Source organism: Eschrichtius robustus, chromosome 14 (assembly GCF_028021215.1).
Source record: "Eschrichtius robustus isolate mEscRob2 chromosome 14, mEscRob2.pri, whole genome shotgun sequence".
NCBI classification, from domain to species: Eukaryota; Metazoa; Chordata; class Mammalia; order Artiodactyla; family Eschrichtiidae; genus Eschrichtius; species Eschrichtius robustus.
Window position 1 is genome coordinate 51,825,508 of NC_090837.1, and position 20,850 is coordinate 51,846,357.

The 20,850-nt window shown below is 43.9% G+C and overlaps 1 protein-coding gene across 4 annotated transcripts in view; it reads left to right on the forward strand.

The window, feature by feature from the left end:
* Window positions 1-20,850, forward strand: part of FHOD3 (formin homology 2 domain containing 3) — a 491,850-nt gene that overhangs the window by 146,749 nt on the left and 324,251 nt on the right. The gene's annotated exons all lie outside the window — the stretch shown is intronic.

Below are 20,850 nucleotides of genomic sequence, written 5' to 3' on the forward strand. Positions count from 1 at the left end.
TGCATGGCTGTGTGTTTAAAGTCAGTCTCCTCCACTCGATTCTCAATTCCAGAGGCTGGCCCCTCCTCCATCTTTGTCATCCCAGTGTTCTCACCAGCTAGAACACGGCTGGCTTGCAGGGGTCCGTGAAGTAAGTTACGTGAATAACCACGTGCTGTGTGGCTGGACTGCATGCACATCAGGCGTGCCTTACACAGGTGCCACCTGCCTGCCAGCATGTGTCAGGTGCCTGTATGGGCCAAGCATTGTGTCAGACGCTGGGGATGTACTGAAGGGTGTGCGTGGACCCTGCCTTCAGGTAGCTGAAATCCAGCTGGGAGAGAGGGAAGGAAAATGGCCAATTATACTTCATTGTTTGAAGTTCCAGCAAGTGTGGAAGCACAGGGTTCTTTGGAGACATAGAGGAAGAGGACCAGACTGAGGCTGGGGTCTAAAGAAAGTCCACCTGGAGACAGGGAGGCCTGAATTGGGGTCCAGAAGGCTTCAATACATGTCTGACAGCTATGCTGCAGGCTGGATGTCTGATGGCTGATGTAGTGGGTGGAGCCCTGGCTGGCAGGATCCTTCTAGGCTTTGTGTTTGGTGGTGGCTCTTTTATTTTGATTTCTAAGGTCATTGTAGAGATGTTACATTGGAGAACCACACATTACAGGGGAAGCATGACTCAAACAGCTGGGCTGTGCAGTTGGCTTTATGTGCCTTAGTTATAGACAGCACAGTCAAGTGGCCTCTCTCCAACACATTTTAGATGAAGTGCCTGCCTGTGGAACAAAATGTACCTACTCATAGAGTTGTGGACTCACTGAATTTGTTTGGTAGCTCTAGAAGGGACCTTGATTAACTAACAGTGACACATTGCATGTTGGGAAATAAAGTGTCCCTTCCCCATCAGAAAGGCCAAGTTAGGTTCCGCTAAGTGAGGATTTTTCACTTCGGTTCGTGAAAGTCAGTGAGTAAAGCTGAGGAATAGAATAATAAATTACTGATTACAGAGTGTTTCCTCTGTGAGTCATGGTGTGTTAATGTCATTATTTTTCACAATTTAGAAATGTCATTGCCAGCAACTGGAATACTCAGAAACTTCCAGACACTGGACGTCTCATGTGTTCTTGAAACACCCCCTTCCTGATCCCATTCCCCGCCCAGCTCCCTTCCTCTTTGTGCTGTTTCATGTAATATGTTTGCATGATTGTGGTTCAAACAGTCCTCTGAGTATGTGGCATTTTTCGAGCAGAAAGTAGTCTGCGGAGGCCAACAGTTTTTTTTCTTTTCTTTTCTTTGAAGGTGTATTCGTGATATTATGTTTATCATACACACAAATGTATTTCCACATATAGCTCAAAAGTAGTGAATTCTATTCCCCAGGTCTTTATAAATGGATTTCCTCTACTGGGGTTTTTTTATCACGTGACTTTCTTACATTGGCATGTGGACTTCGTACACGGATCTGCTTATTTTTCATTCCGTCTGTTTCCTTGTCTCACCTTATGTGGTTGCATAGGAAAAAGGCAACTTCCCAAGAAATGAGAATTTGATGGAAAATTTTGTTTTTTACATTTACATTTATATTTTAACTTTTCATCTGAAATAATTGCAGACCTCCTCCCCACTCCCCAAATTACAAAAATAATACATAGCTACACAGACTTTTTGTCTGTGCTTCCCCCAGCTTCCCCAGATACTATCATCTGACAAACCATAGTACAGACATAAAAACCAGGAAATTAATATTGCTACGATACTATTAACTCTTCTAAGATGCCCTGTTCAAATTTTGTCAGTTGTCCCACTGTTGCCTTTTTTACAGTTCCAGCGTCTAATTTGGCATCCAATTTAGGATCACACATTTCATTTTAGTTGTCATGTCTCCTTAGTATCTTCTGGTTTGTGGCCATTCCTCAGTCTCTTTCTTTCACAACCTTGACACTTCTGAAGAGCACTGGCCAGTTATTTTGTAGACTGTCCCTCAAAATGGGTTTGTTTGATGCTTCCTCATGACTGAATTTAAGTTACGCATTTTTGAAAAAATACCACAGAAAGGTTGTGTCCGTCTCAGTTAATCATGTGAGGAGGTGCGTGATACTGATAGGTTTCATTGCTGCTGATGGTAACTTTGGTCACTTGGGTAGGGTGCTGTCTGTAAGCTTTCTCCACTAAAAAGTTACTGTTTCCCCCTTTGCAATTAGTAAACATCTTGTCAGGAAGTGCTTTGAGATTACATAAATATCTTGCTTCTCATGATACTTTGAAATCCCTTGATAATTCTTGCCTGTGATGATCATTACTATGATGCTTGCCAAATGGTAATTTTCTGTTTCTATCATCCCATATGCATTTGTGCATTGGAATTCTACTGTAAGAAACAGCTTCCCTTCTGTATTTATTTATTCATTTACTTGTTAACATCAGTATGGACTCAGGGATATTTGTTTTATTCCATTACTATCATCATTTATTTTGTTGCTCAAATTGTTCCAGATTTGACCATCAGGAGATCTTTCAAGTTGATTCCTGTGTTCTTTAGATAGTCCCACATCATATTTTTTTGGACTTTTTCATTTATGGTATCTCAAGATGTTTATGCTCGTTTTGTACTTGCCCTGCCCAGTCCTGGAAGCAGTCATTTCTCTAAGGAGCTCTGTTTCCTTTAGTGGAGAATGGTGCTTAGAAACCAAGATTTTAGAGGCTAGACGTACTCATTTGCACTGGGGTGTCATGAGTTTTATACCTTCTCAGAGCACATAGGTAGAAAAAGTATATATACACACACACTTCCCTCTATCTGACTATGTATCTATGTATCTGTCTATCAAAAATCTTTGAATTTCTACTGATATGACTGATTCTAAACTACCTGCACGGGGCTTATTTTAGTCGTCCCCCCTTTTATTATTTGTAACTCTTTTCTGCAACAAAGAGACACCTGGCTCCTTTAAGTCACAATATGTTTACTTATTTACTCAACCTTAGAATGAATACAGAATAAAGTACAATAGTTTCCAAATTGTTAACCCATGCAGCTGTGGAAAAAACTTACTATAAGACTAAAGATTTATACTCTAGTATCTAGTCAAGAAAGTAACTATTTTCCAAAGTTACTCCCTTTCTTTCCCCACCCCCTTCAGTGTTGTTATATTATTCATTTGTAGTACAGTTAGATTCATTTGTTTCTTTTTATACTCCATTTTGGGTTCCCGTCATATCCTGGTTGATTTTAGTTGTTTATTTTTGAATATGTCAGAAACATAAGCAAGATTTTAAAAATCAAAACAGTTCAAAAAGGCTTGCTCAGAGAAGTGTTACTTCCTCCTTATCCTCCTCTCAATTTCCCATTTCCCTCTTCTTTCCACCTTGTTCCCACCCACCCCCTGTAGATAACCCATCTCCTTAGTTTCTTGTTTCTCGTACTGTATTCCTCGTTGCACAAATGAGAAGATACATGAATATTTTATCTCCTCTTTCTTACGTGACAGGTAGTATGCTATAGATACTCTTTTGCATGTTGCGGTTTTTGCTTAACAGAATGTCCTGCAAGTCACTTCATATCAGTTCATAGAGATCTTCCTCAATTCTTTTTTGCAGCTGTGTTGTATTCCATTGTGTGGATGTACCATAGTTTATTCAACAATGCTCTGATGTGTAGGCATTTGGCTTGTTTTCAGTGTGTTGCAATTATGAACAATGCTGCAATAAATAGCCTCATGCATGTGTATTTTCACGTTGTGGGAGGTGTATTGTCAGGGTAAATCCCTAGAAATAAAAGATAAGTCAAAAGATAAAGTGCCTTGGGACTTCCCTGGTGATGCAGTGGTTAAGAATCCACCTGCCAGTGTAGGGGACACGGGTTCGAGCCCTGGTCCGGGAAGATCCCACATGCCATGGAGCAACTAAGCGCGTGCACCACAACTACTGAAGCCCGCGCACCTAGAGCCCCTGCTCCACAACAAGAGAAGCCACTGCAATGAGAAACCCATGTACCACAACAAAAGAGCAGCCCCCGCTTGCTGCAACAAGAGAAAGCCCGTGCGCAGCAATGAAGACCCAACGCAGCCATAAATAAATACATAAATAAATAAATAAGTAAATTAATTAATTAAAAAAAAAAGATAAAGTACCTCTACAGTTAGGATATTTCCAAATTCCCCTTGAAAGATTGTGGTAGGATAATTTGAATAGGACAGGCTTATTAACAAACTGTATTTGCCAAAGGTGGCAGCTGTGATGGCATTTACTTGTTGTAGAGATGGGCACAAGTGGTTCCCTTGGAGGGTAGGAGCTTGACCCATTGCCCTGTTCCCTCATCCTGTCTTCTAGGGCAACAAGACAGTACAGTGGAAAGAGGGTAGAGGCCAGCTTGGGATTTAGATAATCCATGCTTTTCCAGGCTACCTGGGGGACATATGGGCTGCTGTTTATGGTGGTGAATGAAATGACCTTTATTTTAGGGAAGGAGCATGAGGTGGGGGTGGGAGGTGGGTTAAAGACTGCTGGATCTGAGTCCCGCCTTGAGTTTTAGTGGTATGACTCCTAAGCAGGCATTTTATTTAACTTCCCTGGAAAATTAGAATAATAAATACTAATGTATGGAAAGTGCATTTCATGGCGTCGGGTAGGGTTGATATGGTTGGTCTGAAGAATAAATAAATCATCAATGGAGTGTCACACAGTGAACGTTACTTCCCCTCTCCACTTCCCAATCCTGTCCAATTTATTTGCAGTAAGAAGAGGGATTCTAAATTATTTCACTGACTGACAGTGAGACTGTTTAAAATCTCTATAAAAATAATCTTTGTTTTACTTCAGTATTTGACAGCCTGGCTAAGGGTGTGATTATGAAGGTTTGGGCCTCTGCCTCATCTCGGGTTTCCTCTTTCTGGTTGAGGATGCCCTGCTGGCGGGTTCCAGGAATAATGGGCGTTTCCAGACAGTACCACTGAGGCTTGATCTGGTTAGCCACAGCAATCATGATTGTAGTCTCCTGGATCTTAATACAAGTCAGGTTGAAAATGAAGTCACACATTTCTTCTAAGTCAATTAATGAAGAGTTCTTGACCCTCTTCCAGGGTTCTCCAGTGCTTTTTGTTGCATTCAAAGCAGTGAAGCCTTCCTCCAGGCTTCTGCTGATGAACTGATGCCCTGGCTCCTGTACTGGGTGAGGCTTCAAGGACTGGAACACATTGCTAGGACAACAGGTATTTTAAAGGGTTTAGAATTGCTGAAGAATCGTCAACAGTTAATTCTGCTGCAAATCCAGGACTGATCCATGTGGGGTAAGCAAAGTGTTTGAAAACCAGACTTCAAAATGTGATGTTGGACTTCCCTGGTGGCGCAGTGGTTGAGAATCTGCCTGCCAATGCAGGGGACATGGGTTCGATCCCTGGTCCGGGAAGATCCCACATGCTGCAAAGCAGCTAAGCCCATGTGCCACAACTACTGAGCCTGCACTCTAGAGCCTGCGAGCCACAACTGCTGAGCCTGCGTGCCACAACTGCTGAGACCTGTGCGCCTAGAGCCTGTGCTCCGCAGAGGGAGAGGCCACCACGGTGAGAGGCCCACGCACTGCAACGAAGAGTAGCCCCTGCTCACCGCAACTAGAGAAAGCCCACGCGCAGCAACGAAGACCCAATGCAGCCAAAAATAAATAAATAAGAAATAAATTAATTAAAAAAAAATGTGATGTTGTCACCCAAGACTGGCACTTGGGGATCCAGAATTCTGGGGACCTAGTCTTCCTGCAGTGCAGAAGGGCCCTGGGGGTTTTCAGAATGATGGATCATCATTAGCAAAAGCCTGAAATCACCAGCAACACTAGAAGCCAGCAACAGAGTCAGGCTGTCTTTTAACAGCTTTAGACCTACGTATTGATTTCTCCTATTCAGCAGCATCAACGTCTGTGGGCATTTTCCTTTTCCAGCACGCTGTCTCATCAGCATTGGAGACTGCTCCCCCGGGGAGGTCAGGGGATAATTCCTCATTGGCAAGTTTCGTCTCACTTTAATCCACACGTCCCAGATTGAACCCTTTTGAATGGAAAGGCTTTGTAAGTCAGTAGGGATTTGCAAGTAAGTAGAGAGAATTGAGGTAGGCGCCCGGTTGGGGAGGTTATGAATTCACATCCTGTCCAAGGTCGGTCCTAAAGGAAAGCTGCCTGTGTGCCGTGGCCAGTTCATACACAAACTCATTTCACATTCCTGTTGCTCCCCCCCTCCTTGGTGTGAACTGGTGCTTAATAGTTGTTAATATATCTGTCTCCCTCCACAAGAGTAATTATTGAAAGGTGAACTGTTTTACTCCTCTGTTAATCTACTGTGTACCTGGCCTTAAGGCTTCCTCAATGAAAGCTTATCCAAATGAGTAAGAGAACGGCTGACGGGGTGGAGGCGTGGAGAAGAAAGCCTGCCGGGTCCTTCCCTTGCTGGGGAGATGGAGAGCGTGGCAGAAAGCCCCTGGGTCCTTGCCCTGTTCCTGCCTGATCACCTAAAAGGCCTTCCACACACCACCCATGGTAGCTCCTTTGCTTTTGGATTTGAGATGAATTTCTATCAAAGCCCTCAGTGTCTTAAGGACCTGGAGGTCAGAGTAAGTAGTTTACACTTAGGGCAGCACTCCTCACACCAGAAGTTCAGGGTGGCCTGGGAGCAGCGCCTAAACTGCCTGCCTCTGCGAAAATGCTGTTGAGATCTTTTCTTGTTATCTTAGCTTTATTTTAGAAACTCATTTAGACTGTGCCTTCCCCTTTCTAAGGATCATGATTAATATAAATGTAATAATACTTCATCTCCCAAACCTTTGGGTAAGAATGATGATCAGGATGGGGCACGTTAACCCTGTGGATTAACCCGTGTCACTGCGGATCCCGGGGTATGAGCACATGTTGGAGCAGTCCAGAGGATCTCTCAGGATGCTGTCATACACATGCCTTTGTGCTTGGCGGTCTGGGGACACGGTGTTTGATTTGGCCGTCGTGTGTGATGCAGTGTCTGGGCGTTATCAGCTTGACCCCGCCCAATTTGATAGGTTTAGTTTTTTCCACATGAGCTGGTCTTTTCCAGTAGGGCGGCAGGGCTGGTGTGGACTATGGACTCCAGAGCTTCATGTGGTGTGGACCACGTGCTTCTCTTTACCTTCAGTGCGACTATCAAAATGATTGGTGGAGATGGAGAGGGGGATGGACAGCTCCAGCCTCAGGAAAAAGTCCACAGTATGGCAAAAGCCAGCCAGTGTCCCCTGATGGCTACTGCAGCATTATTTATAATGAAAACCTGAGAGCAACCTTAATGTTTAATTACAACAGGTTAAGTGTAAGAACGTTATCGACGATGGAAAATCACGCAGTTATTAACATCATTTTTTGCATAGCAACCTGGAACAGGGTTGTTAAGGTCGATAAAAGCAAGTTTCAGACTTGATTTAGAAACACATTAAATGCATATCTGAACAAGAAACTTGTTCCTTCGGCTGCCTTTGAGGAGGGGAATCAGGCAGCTGGGGGGATAGGAGAGGGGAGAGGTTTTGTGCCTTTTGACTTTTATACGATGTGAATGTATTTCTTTTTCAAAACTAACAAAGAAGAGAGAAATGTGTAAAAACTGAAAGGAAATACAGCAAAAGGAGGATAGTAGCTGTGTTAGGTGGTGCCATAAAGAATATTTTCATTTCACTCCAGGCTTCTTAAAATAATAAGAAATAATGATAATATAATAAAATAATAATAATAATAATTATCATTATTATTTTGAATTAAAAGAGCAAGTGTGAAATATATGTGACAAAAAGAATTTCCCTGAAATTGCTCAGATGTTGAAGAAAGGACACAGGGTCCCCTCTAGATTTCCTGTGTTGGGGCACAAAGGATGGGGTAGGAGCCATCTCATATAGTACAAAACAACAGGTATGTGACAATAATTTGATTAGAACTTTGGATTGAATTTTTAATTTGTTTCAGAGCCACACATACACTGTAATAATGAAGACCTATTTTCATCGTAATCAAGCCATCTTCTGCAGAGCCCTGGTGAGCCCTGCCAGCATCTCTTTCCTTGTGAACATGCGTCTGCCTGGGCTGGCTCGTGTTGAGGCCTGAAGGTGGACAGTGGTGAACCTTACCTTTTCCCACGTGGCTCATTGGGGCCAGGCTGACCTGGCTTCCCTGCCTCTCCCTACACAAGGGAGTGTTTTCGTTAGACAGCCTCCTGCCCACCCAGGCCCAGGCCAGGGATAGGACCTAAATCACTGTCCCTCCCCCGGCTCTTGCTGGGCGCAGTCACGCTCCAGGCAGAGTGTGTGGGATGACTCAGGATGGGGTACATGACAGAGTGACCTCTGGCTGTCCCTCAGGGCCGCCCATAGCTGGTCTTGCAGTTGGGAAATTTGGGTGCCTTTCCTTGCTGTGCTCCTGACCCCTCTGGGGTCTTATCCCCACTTACCTGCTTGCACTCTCTGTGACCAAACATGCAGTCTTTGTCTGTTCTCCTGTACTCAACCCAGGGCTCCCTCTTCTCTCCTGACTTTCCCACACCAGTTTGCCCTTTCAGGACAACCATTTCTCAGTGCTCTATTTTCTGGGAGTGATGGGAAGAACTCCCTTCCTCTGAGGCCTCATGGGGGTATTCGCATTTAAAATATTCTTGAAGAGTACAGTGTTTTAATCAAAGCAATTAATCCCTAATGGTAGAATTTCAGGTTGCATTGCAAGGACATGCTGACCCTCAAATCACTTGGAAACTGCCCACATTTCCTGTGTTTAAAGGCAGTTCTATCACTGGGCTTGACTGCTAGATAATTGAAAGGAAATGGTACGTATATATATTTTAAATATTTATTGTGTTTATTAAGATAAAGCATACAGGGAAGGCACAAAATATTAAGTATATAGCTTGAATACTTTTTAGTACTATTTAATTCTTTATTTTGTTTACATGTTCATTTTACATTTATACTGTATATGCCCTTGTTATCCTGATGTTACAGGTTATGGCTGATGTTATCGGGAGGAGACTCTGAGAGCTTAAGGCACCTGCCTACTGTCTCAGAGCCAGAAAGTAGGATTGGAACCCAAGTCTTTTCAACCCCAGAACTTCCGTCACTGTGTTAACTGTTTTTCTCACTTTTTTACTCCCTTCATCCCCAACTTGTTCCACAGAATTTTACTATAGGAGATAATTAAATGCATTCTAAAATAGCAACAAAATGTGAAACCTAAAAAAACTTTTAACATTTTATGCTTGGCTAGAATTCTTGGAATTTTAAAATGACATTTCTTTCCTTGTGTTCTAATATACATAATAGTTTGTTCAGTAAGTTTTTCTTGAAACATGTAGCTTAAAGAACAAATTAGGGAAAAATTGCTTTCTAAGTCCAATTTCATTATTGATTCATTATTGAATAGGTACCCAGGGTAGATAAATAAACACTAAAGATTTTGTATGGTGATAATCATGATGAAAATGACCATATTCTGGTTTGGGAGAATTTTTGGAGTCATGTTTTTATTATAGTTTGATAAAGGAAAAAAAATCCACATTTGGTGAGCAGCCAGTGATAAATATAGGAGAGAATTAATGAGAGAAGGAAGGCAACCAGTGGGGCTTCCTGGAGGGATGGAGAAGACTGAGAACTTCATGGGTCTCAGCTAAGATCATGTATGGTGTTTTGAGGTGAAGTGGTTAAAATAGGGGAGGGTTTGGACAAATATCATTCATAATTTTTTTTTTTTTTTTAAAGAAAATTCACTGTTTTAGAGAATATTTAGAAAATACACATTTATTTTTTTAAAAAATTTAATTAACTTCGGGTACGTGAAATAACTACTTAGTGGGCAGTGACCCCAGAAAAGCTGCACCTGGCTCCAGTCTCTGGGGTCTTAACAGAAGAATAACTTACCACTTTCATTCATTTACTTGTTCCTACTACAATAGTCTTTCCATTTAGTTCCTTTTTACAAGCTAAACATACCCACATTTACATTATGAATTTTCTTAGCAAACCACTTTCATTTCTTTCGTGATTCCCAGAGGGGGAAAAATACCCAAATCACTTGAAAAACAAAGTATGTATAACCTTGTTATGACTTCCCGAATTAATCTAATGCATATCTCTTGGTCCTATAGTGGTCATCATGAACTGAAATGTGATGGGTACAGGAAAGAGGAAACTAGTTTATACATAATGTTAAAATATGCAGCCAAGGTCACAGATTGCAGAGTTGGTGAACCAGTGTTGTGTGTCACCTCAGGAAGCCAGCACTCAGCAGATCCTGTCTTGGAGTGGAACCATGGTAAAGAGAGGATCTGGCAGCTGAAAGTCATTTCAACAGGGCTAAAATTGGTTCATGACTTCCTTCAAAGTGATTATAAGTCCCCTTTTCTCTCCTCTCCGTATGCATCAGAACTCAAAACTGCTTGGATGGAAAAGCCAAAAATCTTGTCCTTCCTCCCCACTGGCAACCATGGTGTCTCCATCTTTCCCCTCCACCCGTTGGTACTGCAGAAAGTAGATCAATTTAGCCAGTCTGGTCATTCCTTAGACTTCTGTCTCCTTCCTTTCCTCCCCATGTCCTGGAGGCTGCACACCAATATTCAGAAAGCCACCCGGCAGGATCTGAGTCCTCTCCAAGGCAAAGTGCAGATTCTCTGTGGGAGTGGGGGTCAAGGGGAGGGGGGGAGGAGAGCCAGAGTGCTCACAGTTACCGCTAACCGTTCGTTGCATCCGCATGTAGGACCTGTTTGTCAGAGATGTCACGTGTACAGAATGAATGAGCCTGGGGCAGATGGAAATTTGCATTCTCAGGCCACCACAGTTGCTTGGCCCACCTCTGGCCTTGGTGTCAGCTCCCTTTCAGTCTCAAACCACCCTGCTCTCCCAGATCCGTACTTTCCTGCCCTTGATTCATTCTCCCAGATTTGCCCCTGTAAGTGTGTCTTCAGCCCCTCCCCAGTCAGCAGCCTCACTTGCCTGCGAGTTCCTTTGAGCCAGGCTGGGAGTGTGGATCCCACTTGCCCCGCTGAGTGACCGGCCACCTTGTGAACTGTCATTGCAGCTCGGTGTCATCAGGACTTACGAGAATTAGGAGAGGCCTGCTGGCATTTTTTGTGCCACAAATGCGGAGAACATTAAGACTTTAACCGTAAAGGCATCTCATGAGCCTTCTCAGTGCTTGTGTCCCCTTTCAGAGCTGCAGCATCTAACAGTAGTTTTCCTTGAAGAATTAAGGAAGAGTCCACCTGCACAGCAGGCCTGTCAGGCTTGGAATCATTCACGGTTTGTTGTTCGTTGTCAGTGTGAGTCAAGAAGAGAAGCCCAAAGAATTCGAAAAGTCAAAAGAAAACCAGAGGTAGCTATTCCTGCATCTTAATGTTTACAGATTAATTTTTAAAATTTTTGTAGTAAGAACATTTATGAACTGCCCCACTTCTTACTGCCCCACTTAGGCTTCGGCTTCCTCTAGTCTGCAGAGTCAGAACACATGCCCGTTTATCTCTGTTTGATCTTCAAACCCTCTAATGTGAGATCCACTTTTTGTGGAACAAAGGCCTAGACCCACAAGGACAAAGAAAACTGGAGAGGGAATGACAGCATCACAGGTGTGTCAGGAATATTTCTGAAACCAGACTGCATGTGTTCAAGCTGCTGGGTTTAGCTGGAGGTCACTTCAGTTTCTTATTGATTCCCCAGTATAAGCCTTGAAGTGACTGTTCCAGAACCTTCCACCCTGTAGAGTTTCTGCCACAGTCTTCTCTCCCTGCTTCAGGCATGGAACCCACCTAAGGTGCTAGTTTACATCCAGCCTTATCAGCCTTGACCCTAGGAAGAGCCTGCTGTCAAGGATCATTTGGATTTGAGAACAAAAATTGTTAGGGAGGTATCTTGGCGTGGAGTGGGGAGAATGAGAAGGGGGAAGAATCCTCAGGGTTTCACTGTGGATCTTTTGTTTTGCTTTATCGTATCTATATAGTGATAATGTATCTATCATAATTCTTTTAGGGGGAAACTTATAAGTAAAATTTTATTAAGGGAGATTTGTTTTTCATTTGGACAGGTGCTGGCAATATTTGTTAAACTTCAGTCTTTTATAACAATTGTCTAGGGATCACAGGAAAATGTATTTAATACAGAAAGAGCCAAGGAATTTAAAAAAATAAAAATATAAACCATGCTATGAGTACTGCCTTCCTCAGGCTCTGAGATGCGTCAGCAGGTATTGGAGTGAACGTTTCCGTGAATACTGTGCACACTTTGATCCTGGCTTCCGCTACCATTTGGGGCAAATGTAGAAACAGACGGGGCTGCGGCCTTCAGGAGGGGATCATACTCATCCCTTTCCGTCCGTGGTTTGGTTCTGCCCTCCCCTCCCCTCCCAGTCTCTCTCCTTGGGGTGTGTTAACAGCTGGAGCCACCTGCCAGACAAGAGTGGCTCCTGGGTGCTGCGCCCCAGTGCAGAAGCTCTGCATGTAAATGCTGCCAAGTGCTCGTGCGTCTGGGATATGCACTGGCATTTGGATCTGCCACCCCCCAGGGCCTGTACTTTTCCGATGTTTTCCAGGCTCCCCGTGGAGTTGATGGGGCTCTGTCCTGTTGAACGCCTTTTGTCCGGAGCAGTGAACAGTGAAAAGTGAGTCTGGCTCCTGGGCTCCTGGTGCAGTTAGCATTAACTATGGGCCTCAAACAGATCCTTTAGCTGTGCATGATTTTCCATCTCTGTGTGACCTTTGATGGTCTGTGATGCATCAACTTCTGACGGTGACTGGAAGTATTTAGTTTTCCGATACATGCGGAAGGCTGCCCTGAGGACTGGGGCTCAGGTGCAGACTTTATCAGCTGCACCAGCTCAGGAGGTCGTAGGTTGGATATCCTGATGGTTTTCTTTCTTGAGAGAGGGGAGAAAGGGTAGTTGATTGTAATGCATTAGAAGGTATTTTGAAAAGAGATGGTCATTTCTTGTAAAAACAAATGTGCGTTCTTAGGTCACAGGTAAGGATGGAATAGGAGGAGAAAGCCGTAGCCATCATCCAGCCTATAGTTTTCAAACTGCTTATCGAGGCTCTCAGGGTTCCTTAGGGGTGGCTGGAAGGGATAGGGAGGGGTTTCCAGCACGTGGGCCCCCCAGGGGTGACAGTGTCAGTGTCAGTGATGGGGTCAGAGAGCGACCCACTTCTACCGCCTTCCTGCGTCGAGCTCTCTGGGCTGCACGACACTTCCTGAGAGAGGCCTGCTTGAAGCCCGGGCTTTGTACACACCCCGGCTCTTGCCTGTCCATGGGAAGCAGGGCCACGAAACTGTGACCACCACCCTCCCTGTGTCATGTGGTGACCTGTCACAGCCATTTAGTGCCGAGGAATATGAGTGTGAGAAGGAAGACACTGGTGTGTAAATATTCTCCGGTAAGGGGATCTTCTTTTAAAGGCTCTCGTGTTTCCCTTTTTAGCACCTGCGTTTTTGCTTCCAAGGCACAGAAAAGAGAAGAATTAGAAAACCTCTATGAGAGAGGTTAGATGGGGCATGGAGCTACAGGTTATATCCAGCCTGTGGGGAAGTGGGAGGTGAGACAAGGGGTCAGAATGTTTTGGGAGGAGAGAGGTTTTAAGGGAACAGCTGCCAAGATGCACGTGACTTGTGTGAGAGAGACAGGTGAAGAAAACCTTGAGGATGTTTGGCTGTGTGTTGATGCCTGTTCAAGAGATTTCACTATGGACTTACAAATCCGTTGAGGATTCATTTGATGTTGGACTTCATTTTTTTTTTTTTTTTTTTTTTTTAATGAATGCAGTGTCATGCTGGGCACAGCTGTGGCAGTTACTCATCTTGGTCTGGGTCCTCGTGTGATGGGTCATCATGTGGACCTCCTGGTGAAAGTTGTAGCCCTCAGCATTGTGGATTGTCCGCTGGGAAGAGCATCTTCAGATGCGGTAGAAAGCTCTGTATTAAGCATAAGCTTCTGTATAGAACATCCGGTTTTTGCAAGAATTTTGGCTTAACTTCAAATACTAATGGTGTCTGAATCCAGCAGTAAAAAGGCAGAGTATTCAAAAAGAAAAAGAAAGAGACAGCTTTTGTAATTTGCCTTTATTGGTAAAGTTGGTAGAGCTGAAACTGATTCCATAGAGGTTGACAGTCTTGTATGATAGGATGAGAATAAAGAAAACCACAGCAGCTGCTGCAGCAGGTGGAAAGTGATGTGTTTACTCTTGAACTGTTTTTTCTCTGAATCAGTTCCTGCCTTTTTTTTTTGGCAGGGCAGGGGAGATTTCTTTCTTTTTTTTTTTGTAATTTTATTCATTTTTGGCAGCGTTGGGTCTTCGTTGCTGTGCGTGGGCTTTCTCTAGTTGTGGCAATCGGGGTCTACTCTTCGTTGCGGTGTGCGGGCTTCTCATTGCAGTGGCTTCTCTTGTTGTGGAGCATGGGCTCTAGGTGCACGGGCTTCAGTAGTTGTGGCACACGGACTCAGCAGTTGTGGCTCGCAGGCCCTAGAGTGCACAGGCTTCACTAGTTGCAGTGCACGGACTTAGTTGCTCCGCGGCATGTGGGATCTTCCCTGACCAGGGATTGAACCCGTGTCCCCTGCATTGGCAGGTGGATTCTTAACCACTGTGCCACCAGGGAAGTCCCTGGGGGAGATTTCTGAGTAAATTTTTTTTTAATTGAAGTATAGTTGATTTACAATGTTGTGTTAATTTCTGCTGTACAGCAAAGTGACTCAGTTATACATATATATGCATCCTTTTTTATATTCTTTTCCATTATGGTTTATCCCAGGATATGGAATATAGTTCCCTGTGCTATACAGTAGGACTTTTTTGTCCATCCACTCTATATGTAATAGTTTGCATCTATTAACCCCAAATTCCCAGTCTATCCCTCCCCCATGCCACTCCCTTGGCAACCACAAGTCTGTTCTCTATGTTATATTTTAGATTCCACATATAAGTGATATCATATGGTATTTGTCTTTCTCTTTCTGACTTATTTCACTTAGTATGATTATCTCTAGTTGCATCCATGTTGCTGCAGATGGCATTATTTCATTCTTTTTCTTGGCTCAGTACTGTTCCATTGTATGTATATACCACATCTTCTTTATCCATTCATCTGTTGATGGACATTTAGGTTGTTTCCATGTCTTGGCTACTGTGAATAGTGCTAGTTCCTGCTTTTTCTTGATTTCTTTTAGAAAGATCTCCAGAGCCTAGTACAGTTAACTTAGCTGAGGACATCACAGCCTGGAAATAATAAAATAATTTTGTTTCTGCTTAATCATAGGCCATGTAGTAAGCAAAGGTCTGAGGAGACAAATTACAGCCTCATAGTCGATCACGAGTTATTTTATTAACATCTTAACTTAATATTCAGCTAACATAGAAAGTCCTGAGCTTACTAAAGGCCCAAGAAGGAGGAGAACACTTGAAAATCCTAAAAAAGAGGAAGGGAGAAACAAGAGGAGTGGATGGCCGCCTCCACCTCCTTTGATACACCTCTTCCCACACACTGTGTCAAAGGGCGCTCCATCTGCAGGAGGGGATTAAAGCAATTGTGCATGTGGCGTGCGTGATCAAATGACAGAATTCTCTCTGGGGGTATTTGGAGGTTCCAAGGAAATTTACAAACTCACAGGAATGACTCTTTGGTTGGTGGACTGAGAAAGAAAGATGGGCATGCAGACTTAGTAATTAGGTTTAGCAATGGAGGTGAGGAGGGTGGTCTTGGGAGCCCTTCTGGTTGCCTCTCAGGTGGCTGTTTCACCCCGTTGCTCCTTTATAATTACGTGAGGACTGAAATAAAAGAGGACTGAACAGTTTTAAAAATGTATTTTTTGGTGGCATGCAGCTTCCAGTCACCCACCTACCCCTCGTCACTTTTATGATGATATCCGCACACCAAGTGTTGCTGCAGAGAAGATGGAACAGCAGAATCAAGGCTGGGGTGTCTCTGAATTAAACTAGTGCTCGCCTCTGCTGAGGGCCTCCTTCCTGCCTCCATTGGCCTGTTGATCTTTTGCTGCCGTGAGGGGAGGTGGGACCGTCCTCAAGCCTTTTAACAAAACACATTCCTTTGTCCTGGTTTGGTGGAAAATCAAACTTCCTCCGCATGAAATCCCCAGATGGCTCCATTGAACCATATGGATGACTTGGCCAAACTGGTTTTCATGGGTCCTTCTCGCCTCCTTTTTTTCCCCATAATCTTCAAAAATATTTTAGTACTTTCTAACGTTAAAAAAAAAATCAGTCTCTACGGAACTTGACCTGTTTTGGAACTGCGTTATTATATCTACATGTATCTCTGATCACCTGGCCGAGGTAGTGTTTGTCAGGTTTCTCCACTGTGAGGTTACTCTTTCTCCCCTTTTCAAACTGGCCTCTTTGGAAGAAAGTCACTACATGTAGCCCCAACTCAGGGGGTGGGGAGGTACGCTCCATCTATTTGTCTACTCTTCCCCTTGATTTAGTTGGTCTTTTATTTATATCAGTATAGACTTGCGGAGATTTATTTTATATGTTGAATTATAATCCAGTACTACTTTTGAGCAGGGGTTTTGTAAACCACACATCATTATGCACATGTGAGACATTAATGTAATCATTGTGTTATATGCTAGCCTGGAGGTCGCTTTCCCAGGAGGCCTTGCCACGAGCCATTTCCTGAATAGGCCCAGTGGCCTGTGCAACACACAAGGTGGATGGTCAGAGCAGTAGCGCCTAAGTTGTGTGCAGCGGTGCATGGGAACGAGCGTTCAGAGGGCCAGCTGGGGGCAGTGGCACATGTCCCATATGGCCACACAGTTGTAGATTTGAGCCTCATTCCCCTTTGCTTGCTGTGTGATCTTGGGCAAGTCACTAAACCTCTCTGAACATCAATGTCTAACTTGTCGGATCAGGACATGAAGACCTGTGTCAGGGTTGTTGTGGGAAGTGAATAAAGAGGTGCCTGTCCAGTGCCTGACGTGGGAGGACGATTGTTAAATTCCCTACTCGCCCTTGCTCCACCCCCTCTCCTGCTAACCAGGGAGAGTCAAGTCTCCCCAGAGGCTGAGGTGCAGCTGGGGCCCCCTCGGTCACAGCAGAGGAGAGTCACTGGAAGTGAAGATGGGGCTGAGACCTTTGGGAGGTGCACAGGCTGGGGACGGAAGGGCTGGTGGCAGGGGCCTCCCTGTAGAGTAAAGGAGGGCAGGCTTGGGAGGTGTCTTTCTCCAAGTCCTCAGATGGTCCTCTGCTTCTGTCCCCGGCTCTGGGGCCGGCTGCCCATGTCCTTTTCCACTGGCACCATTCGTTGCTTCCAAGCAAGGCTTCTCTCCTTCCTCTGGGGCCCATAATCTTTTCACCATCCTCTCTCTTTGCTTGTTCCTGGAGGGAGAAGGGCTATTTGGATTTCTAACCCGCCAGTGTGGCAGGCACATACATGAAGAGTAAAAGGGTTTCCTCATCCCATTCTCCTCTTTTTCCATTAGATTCTTACTGAGAAAATAAAGCCTATATCTCTCTGCTAAGGTTGGGTGAACCTGAACTTGAACTCAGGCTGGTCTCATTTCAAAGCCTTTGTACTTACCTACTTTGCCCTCACAGTTTGACAGTGACTGGCTTGTGAGTCATTGCTTGCCTGGCACTGGAACCTCAATTAGAGGTATTTGAGGACTTAAGGCATCTCAGAAGGCTCGAGGATTACTTGCTTCTGCTTCTCATAGCTTCTAAATTCGCTTTTGTGGACTAGCCTGGGAACTCATCCAGCACAGGCAACGCTGCTTTCATAGGGAAATTTCTTTTTAATTTCAAGTAACTAACTTACCAATAAGTTCTTGGAACCTAGGTAGTTTGCCTTGCAGACTTGGGGTTCTGCCTGTCTGTTGTGTAAGAAACAGCAGGATTCCAGCAAGGAAAGGGGGATGTAGTGGAAAGAGTGCTGCCCTGGGAGTTGGAAGACCTCTGCCTCAGTCATGGATCTGTCACAAATTACGGGGAACCTGAGCCAGTCCCTTCCAAGCTTGAGCTTTTCAATGTTTTTTCAATCAAATCAAGATGCCCTAAAAGATCTTGAAGATCCCTTTTAGATCTAAGAACTTACGCGCCACTGTAGAGTGATGTGCAAAAGTGAAAGCAGTTGTAGTAATTTTTAGATGAGTTTAGACAAACCTGTTTTTATTAAAATTACTTTATCATTATTTTTTCTTCCAGTGGAAAATGCTAGGCTGCCTTAACTATTCCTATACCCTGGCCCACATGCCCAGTGCTCACTAGTCAGATGCTATAGAAAAAGGAGATGAACTTTCTTGTGGCTTTGGTGGAGTAGTTTGGGTGCAAGCAGGAAGATTTCCTTCCTTTTAGTTCTCTGGTCTTTGCTGTATTACATGGCCAAAAGTAATTTATATCAGATTACTTCAGATTATCTGTTACTGACCCTAGAAGGTTCCCAGTAGTTTAAAGACAGCAACAAATATGTGTCCATTATATAGCAACCCATTGCAACTCTGATTTGTATGTTTTTTTTTTTTAAAGATTGACAGGCTTGTTAATGGGAATATTTATCTCCAGAGATGAACTAATTTTTATCTCCAGAGTTAAACCATTTCAGCAAAATCCAAATTAGGCAACTGTCTTCCGTTTCCATGATCCCTGTACAGTCAGAACTGAATACCTAGGAATTCCTTTCTGATAGCCTTACAGTCTGTGACAAGTATTTAATCTAAGTGTCAACTTATCTGCAGAAAATATAAATGTTCTCAGTGCTTTCTTGGTGTGTTTAGGCTTAGGAGACACTGCAAGTTGGGGAAATTAAAATCCAGTAATTTCTTAAAAGTGCTTCATAGATGGATAGATTAACAGTCAATTATGGTCTTTAAAAGAAGTTTTTTCTTTATTTGGGTCTCCGTTTACTGTAAAAATACTCAGAGACATAAAATTGACTCAGAAAAATAGGTTCTTAAGCTAAAAGGAAATCCATAACATTGATGGAAATGTTCTCACAATGATAGAGCAGGTAGTGTTTGCAATGAGATTAAACAGGAGAAGGCAACTGTCTCTAATTGTGTTTAATCAGAAGAGCCTTCTGTTTTCAGTAGCTGGCATTCGACTGGGACCATATCTGTGGCCAGGTTGATAATTCTCTTGGGAAGCATGCCACTGTACTTAAGGTTTCAGATGAGTGTGTCGATATTGACGTGTCGCAGAAATGAACTGTGTGCCTCTCTGATAAAAGATATCTGGGGAGAGGATTAGTAAAGGACAAGTCAGTTACAGAGCCATAAACATTCCTTTCATTAATAACATTCAAATGGTTCCTGAGGACATTCTGCTGCCCTTAAAATTCTTCCAGGAAAGGCTCTGAATGGCAGCAGCCTGCTTGCTGCTGTTTAAGATGTGCAGCCGGGCCGACATCTGGGTCCTTGTGCGGGCTCTGCACACGCTGTGTGTGTGATACTGCAGTGCAGCCTGGGCCCCCGCACCCAGGAGGCTCAGGCTGGGGGTGGACTGGCTCCTGCAGAGTGAGTCAGGCCCAGTCGGGGAAACTTGGGTCAGGAAGATAAAAATTCCTCAACTCACAGCTAAGAGACATTGCGTTTCTTTTCCTTTGGAGACTGCCAGTGTGATAACTTGCAGAAGTGGAAAGGATCTGTGTGCAAGTGGAAGAAGAGAATTCCAGAGATGTAGAGTCAGGGAGGGAGATGTGGATGGGTCCCTGGTTGTTGGGGGAGGAGGCCCGGGATGAGGCAGAGCAGGGGAGGGAGGCCCCAAGGAGTAGGTGGTAGTGGTTTGGCTTCAATGGAAGCAAGAACAAAGACCCTCAGCCGTCTTCTTTGTCTCTCTCTTCCCCTCCCTCTTTCTTTCTTTGGTACCATAGGTCCTGAACATACACAGGATAGCTGCCCTTCAGCATCTGCATGTGCATCTGTCTTTCTCTCTCTCATACATACACACACACACACACACACACACACACACACACACACACAGAGGTAAACTATCATGGAATGTTTAAAACTTTTAAAATAAAAGTAAAGCAGAAATATATAATAAAAAATGGTGTGACACTTATAGGCAAAAATAGATAGACATGGATATCAGAACTTGAGAGGATCTCATGCAGTGATATTGGTGGCCACCTTCCTGAAACTGTGGGTCCAGAAGTGACCTAGGATAACCAGAGGCGTAGGCTGACTGGGGGTGAGACTGTGGCCTGGGCTTGCTTCTGCAGAGCATTGGGATGGGAACCAAGAGTTAGCACAGGAAGTGTGGCACCACCCTCCAACTTTTGTGGAGGTCCTTCTCACTCATTATCCCAATGCTGACACTGTCATCCAGGGATACAGTGGGAGAAGGTTCGGCTGATGTCCTCCTAATATTTCTAGGTTCATCAAATATCTGTTAGAGATTGACCATCCACACATTGATTTAAACCAAGGATCCCTAAGTAGGTTTTATTTTAAGGGCAACACCTATTGATTGATACTGGACTCCCAAGATGCTGTGTTAAGAATGATTCTGAGGTTGTGTCTGGGCTTGGTGGGTTCATTTAAGGAGTACCTGCCATGAGGACAGTGGGAGAAAGAGGTTTTTTTTTTCCTTCTCTAATCTAACTCCTTCTATATCACATTAAACTTAGATTTTCCTCCTTCTTTTTTCCACGCACTGGTACATTTTACCTGCTCAGACTGAGATTGACTCTGACCTCAATTCTAAAGCATAAAATTAGAGCAGGCCCTCAAAGTAGATAATACTTGTCAATTGCTTGTAGACGGTCTGGCTCTCTCACGCTCTTGTATGTCCATTGTGCCTGCCTTCTCCCCGTCTCACATTAGGTACAAATCTTGTATAATGATGACATTGCTGAGAAAACGAAGACTCTTCACGTCTCCCACAGAGAGCTGCC